The following is a 6,245-nucleotide window of genomic DNA, read 5'->3' on the forward strand; positions in this document are numbered from 1 at the left end:
TTCAGTAAATGATGCCTGATAAACTGACCTGCTCATTGAACTTCAGTTCTCTGTTCCTAGTTCTTCCTTTTGGCCATCCCATCATAATAGAGAACCCCATCCTGAACTTAAGTGGTATTTGCTGTGGAAGTCAGGCACAACTTGCTGAGCACATTAGGCTCTTTGATAAGGCATAATCATCAGGAAGCCTCCTGGGAAATAAATCATCTGAAGAGTGTCATGTAGCTATTGGGTCTGTGCAACGAGCTATAGTATCAAATGTGTGCGTTTGTATACTCCTATATATCTGATATAGATATATCTATATATCCCCTATATCCCCCAGAGTATCTGTCACAGATATAATCTGGCCGAGCCCTCCTTGAAGCCATGCCCAAATGTTACAGCAAAGAATTTTTAACAACAGAACAAGTAAAAATGAAGATAACTTTATTCTAATATGTCAACAACCTCAATGCAATAGCTTTGGCAGCACCCTGGGAGATCACATCACTGGCTTCTCCATCATTGAAAGACAGCACCTTCTTTATTGGGAACTGATAACACACAAACCCTGATGGCCATTTGTCAAACCATTTTTAGATACTTACTAAAAGTCTTACTTTGATGACCAAGGGCCGTGACAATGTTTGTCCCTTGGGCAAGGGCAAGTTCTAGAAGAAAATAAGAGAAATGGAAAGATGTGAGTACCAAACCCCAGAGAACTTGTGAGACTTTTAGTTTTTCAGAATTTTACAGGATAGGTGGAGAACACAGGGAATGGGGAACATGTGGGAAGGAAATGGGGGATGAAGTTTCTAGAGAGTGCAAGAGGATGGGGCAAGAAAAACACTGATTTATGATTTCCTCCCATGGAAACTCAGGTGTAAGACAGTGATATTTATGCTCTTAGTCCATTTTCTTTCTTTTTTTTGGGGGGGGGCATGTACTGGGGATTGAACTCAGGGGCACTTGACCACTGAGCCACATCCCCAGCCCTATTTTGTATTTTCTTTAGAGACAGGGTCTCACTGAGTTGCTTAGTGCCTCACTTTCGCTGAGGCTGGCTTTCAACTTTTGATCTTCCTGTCTGAGCCTCCCAAGTCCCTGGGTTTACAGGTGTGCACCACTGTGCCTAGCTCTTAGTCCATTTTCTGATGTTATAACTGAATACCAGAGACTGGGTAATTTATAAGAACAGAAGTTTATTTAGTTCTGAAGGCTAGGGAGTCCAGGAATATGGCATCAGCATTTGCTAAGTGCATTTTTGCTGCATGGCAACATGGCAGAGAGCATTATACTGACAGAGAAAGCATGTTAGCTCTGGTCTCTCTTCCTGTCCTTATGAAGCCACTAATGCCCACTGTCATGACTCCATCTAATCCCATTTACCTCCTAAAGACCCTATCTCCAAATACTATTAACATAATAATTTGGGGATTATGTTTCCAACATATGAATTTTGGAGGACATGTTAAAACCATAGCAGTCTCCCTGAAGATCTTATACTTCATAGTTGTCTGACTTTTGGATGTGGATTTCCCCTCCACCCAGCAGCATCTTTTATTGCATAGTTTTCCTCCCTGAAGGCTCCTCTTCATGTTTTTTTTAATCTAAAAGTTTACTTTTAGCCCATTTTCCTTTTAAGATATAATATCTTGGGCTCGGGTATAGTTATGCTATCCTATTGTGCTCAGATTTGCTCAAGTTGCAGAGTGCCTGGATATCATGGAGCACTTTGGGGGATTTTAAGAAGAGTTTTTTTTTTTTTTTCATTTGACTTCATCACTTAATTGTAAGAATTACATGATAGTATTATCACAGCGCCTGACACTTTGTGGTACTTATATGCCAAGCATTCTGCTAATCTCTTCATATGCATGACCTTATTCAGTTCTCGCTAGAACCCTGTGCAAGATGTACTAGGTGAAAATAGATGCTCAGAAGCAAGTATGAGAACTCAGAGAAGTTCAGAAACTTGCCCAAGTTAACACAACTGAGAACTGGCAGAAACCAGATTTTCACACTGGGCTTCAAAGCTTATAATCTTTTTGGTGGTAGTGGGGATTGAACCCAGGGATAGTTTACCCCTGAGTTATATCTCCAGTCCCTTATTTTTTTTATGTACTGGGGATTGAACCCAGGAGCATTTTATCACTGAGCTATATCCTCAGACCTTTCTACTTTTGATTTTGAGACAGGGTCTCACTAAATTTGCGTAGCTGGCCTTGAATTTTCTCTCCTCCTGCCTTAGTCTTCCAAGTCACTGAAATTTCAGGCTGTGCTACCATGCCCAACTCAAAGTTTATACTCTTTAAAAATATTTTTTTAGTTCATTGTAGATATACATAATATTTATGTTCATTTTCACATAATTATAAAAGCATGAAATATAATTTGCTCTGATTCAGTCCCTAGTATTCCCATTTCCCTTTCTGTTTCCCTCCACTTTCCTTTCCCTTACTGATATTTTTCTATTTATTTATTGTTTTTTTAAAAAATTAATGCCTTGTGGATATACATAAAGGTGAAATTCACTGTGGTATGTTCATACATGTACACAGAAAAGTTTGATCAGATTCATTCCACTGTTCAAAGTTTATAATCTTAGCTCCAACATCTACTGCCTTCCATTATGAATATTTTTGAAAATATATAAAGTGGGAAGTATTAAATAAAACCTCTAGAATATGGATTTAAGCACACACAAAATAATCCAATGAATAAATATGTTTGTCTGAATATTCTGTTAATATTCCATTGCACACCATAGTAACACAGGCTCTGGGTCCCCTCAGGCTTGTTTACAGTAATTAGCTGTACTTTGTTCTCACTCTGAGTTTCATTTAAAATCATCAGTTGACACCAAATGGTGTATTGTTTGCTATTAGAGCTAATACAAGCAAGGAAAGAGAATTGCTTACTTCAGTGTGCACTTATGATTACTTAAGTAAAGAGAAAGTTTATTTTAATCACTGCTTTTCAATTCCCTTCACAAAACTTGAGATCTTCACAGTTTTAAAGAGCAGTGTTGGAGATGTTAACTAGAAAGGTGTCTGAGACTTTTAGAAAAAAAATTTTAGAAAAGAATTTCTTTTAACACACTTTCTTGGGCCAAAATGCTAGGACTACTCACTTAACAGAACATTCCCCATTTTTGTTATCATTTTCTTAACATCTTTCTTCATAGATTGAAGGTTTTTTTTTCCTGTACTGGGGATTGAACCCAGGTCCTCACACATGATGGGAAAGGACCCTTTCCATGGAGCTACATCCCTAGCCCTTTAGCCCTTTTTAAAATTTTGAGATAGGGTCTCCCTAAGTTGCTGAGCATCTTGCTAAATTGCTGAGGCTGGCCTCAAATGTATGATCCTTCTACCTCAGCTTCCCTAGTAGCTTGGATTACAGGCATGAGCCATCACCTGGCAAGATTTTTTTTTCTTTTGGATATCAGTACCCTCCTCAGAATTGATTTTAGTCCCCACCATAAAGCATGCACAGACAACCACACTGAAAACTCTCAGGTTCCAAATTATATGTAGGGAAACAGAAGATGTAATTGCCCTGGAAAGTTGGGAGTCATGACTTTACAGGACCGCCCATAAATTTGTTTTCTTATTTCAACCTTGTATACCCACAAAACAGTCTGAACTACTGTTAGGCCCCTACATTTAGAAAAAAGGTCTTTATAGCTTGGTGCAGTGGAGCACACCTGTAATCCCAGCAACTCAGGAGGCGGAGTCAGGAAGATCACAGCCTGGTCAGCTTAGCAAGACCCTGTCTCAAAATAAAAATAAAAAGCACCAAGGATATAGCTCAGTGGTACAGTGCTTTCCTAGTATGTGCAAGGTCTTGAGTTTGATCACTGGTATCCCATGAAAAAAGGGAAAATATTTTAAAAAGTTCTTCGTGAGTAGGCTTCAGACATGCACCTAAGATACCAGACCAATTATAACATAGAAGTTGCCCTGACACTCCACTTGGATTGTTCTCCAAATTCCATGAATAAAATTGTAGCTGTAGCACCTGACCTTGGTCAGGTTTCATGAGGTACTCTTGAGAGTTGAGTCCAGTTTTTTCATTCTAATTTTTCTCTCTCTTTTTTTTGATACTTCAATTCTTTCTCTTCATGTCTATTTATGGTTTACAGCTGACTCAGAATCATCTTAAGTTCTAGGTTTTTGCACATTTGTATTTTATCTCCCATGAGTCAGTATCCATATTGCTTACATTTTCCGACATACATTAAATTGAATTTCTTAGAATAAAATGGATTATATAGATAATAAAGATGGTTTGGGGAGGCATGAGTCATCACATCCTCAGTGCATAATGTAATTGATTCATAATATCAAAGAAACAAGCCCCTGGGGTCTCAGACCATTTTGTGTGTGTTCCAAAACCCAGAGAAAAGAGAAGGGACTGTTGTTATAGGGAATGTCTGTTTTTAAAAATTTAGCCTTAAAAGCAACATTAAAAAAATCTCGAGCCGTGAATTGAAAATTTTATTCTTCAGTGCAAAGACTCAGGTGTGACTGATACATAAAATATCAGTTTAAATCTCTTTGGGAACCCTAAGTCATAAAAAAATATGTGACACAATCACAGGCTAATTGAAACACGAAGTTCTCCCAAGGCAAAAATTAAATACAAATGGCATCTTATCTCAGTGGTTCCAATATTCTCAAAGATGTTTCCCTTCCTAGTGAGAATAACTTTCTTTCACCATCACTTGCTACATACAGAAGCATCTTTGTTAAATTAAAACTCTTTTACCAGAAAGTTTCCTTTAAATTCAGTTTCTAAAAGATCATTCAGAAGAAAGAGCAGCTAGACATTTGTGTTTAGTAATTTTCTTTTTAGCTTTTAAAACTGTGATCTGATGCCTAGGCTTCACGCCAAAGAATGAAGACTAAGCATATATGCATTGTCATCTAAGAAAATCACTGTCCAATATACATGTTTGTCTCTGACCTTTTGCTTTTTATGCCATGCCTCTTGTTTTTCACTATGTATAAATATCTTCGTTTAGGTTTCTCAAATTTGGGCTACCTCAAACTCTTTGTTTAAAATGAATACTTATTTCCCCTGCTTTCCATTTCTCTGGTTGGTATTCATCAGAGTCTCCAACCTAGAAATCTTGGTGTCACATTGAACAGGTACCTTTCTTTCATTAATAAACATCTCTTGAGCATCTTCCTTGACTGAGGCTCCATGCAAAGTGATGGAGACATGGTGTTAGTGCTCAAGTTTTTTCAGATAGTAACTAAATTGTATTGTTATCCAATTTACATAAAGTCATATAGAAAATAATAAATGGAAGCTACTATCATTTTTAATATTGCCATTTTTTTTGGTGCTGGGACTCAAATCCCTGGCCTTGCTAGTGCTAGGCAAGAATTCTATAACTGTGCTACATTCTCCAACCCTAAATATTGTCATTTTAAATAATGTTTTAGTTTCTTCTTGATCTCTTTTTTGTACTCTCTAAATCCTGGCTCTTAAAACCTAATATTAAGATTATGACAATAACTCTTTCTTGTTCTTTTTTCCATATTTTTTATTTCCTTGTCTTCAAAGAGCATCAGTGATTACATGTGATCATTTTAGTCTTGTTCTGTAATTGGATTGCTAAATGTTTTGTTTTGGGGCTTAGCTTACAGTCAGTCCCCCCACCTCTGTATTTGGTGCCAGGGATTGAACCCAGGGCTTTGAACATCCTAGGCATGTGGTATACAACTGAACTACTTCCCTAGCCCTTTATTTTATTGTATTTTTTTTTTTACATTTTGAGATAGGATCTTGCTAAATTGCTCAGGCTAAACTTGAATTTGTGATTCTTCTGCCTCAGCCTCCCATGTAGCTGGGACTACAGGTATGCACCACTATGCCCAGCCAGCTTTATAGTCTTTTATGAACAAAATTAACCCAATCCATCCTGTGTCACATTCTACAGAAGCAGAGCCTGCGACATGGATTTGGTTGCATATGATATACTACAGAAATGCTGTTCAGGGTACATTAAGTAAGTAAGTAAGAGGTAAAGGATAGGAAAGAGAAAAGTAACAGGGAAAAATGTGTCTTAGATAAAGTCTAACTGTGATCTGATCCATGGGGTTAGGGCCCTGGACTATAAACCACACTGTGGAGTTGTTTCCCTTTTTGCAAGAAGTCAGACTTTGTACCTCTATCTCTTGTCCCATGTTGGGACAGAACTTCTAGAAGAGGTGACTCTTGACAGCTGAGGGCAATACTCCAGAGAAGGG

Source organism: Marmota marmota, unplaced genomic scaffold, assembly GCF_001458135.2.
Source record: "Marmota marmota marmota unplaced genomic scaffold, marMar, whole genome shotgun sequence".
In the NCBI taxonomy this organism is placed as follows: domain Eukaryota; kingdom Metazoa; phylum Chordata; class Mammalia; order Rodentia; family Sciuridae; genus Marmota; species Marmota marmota.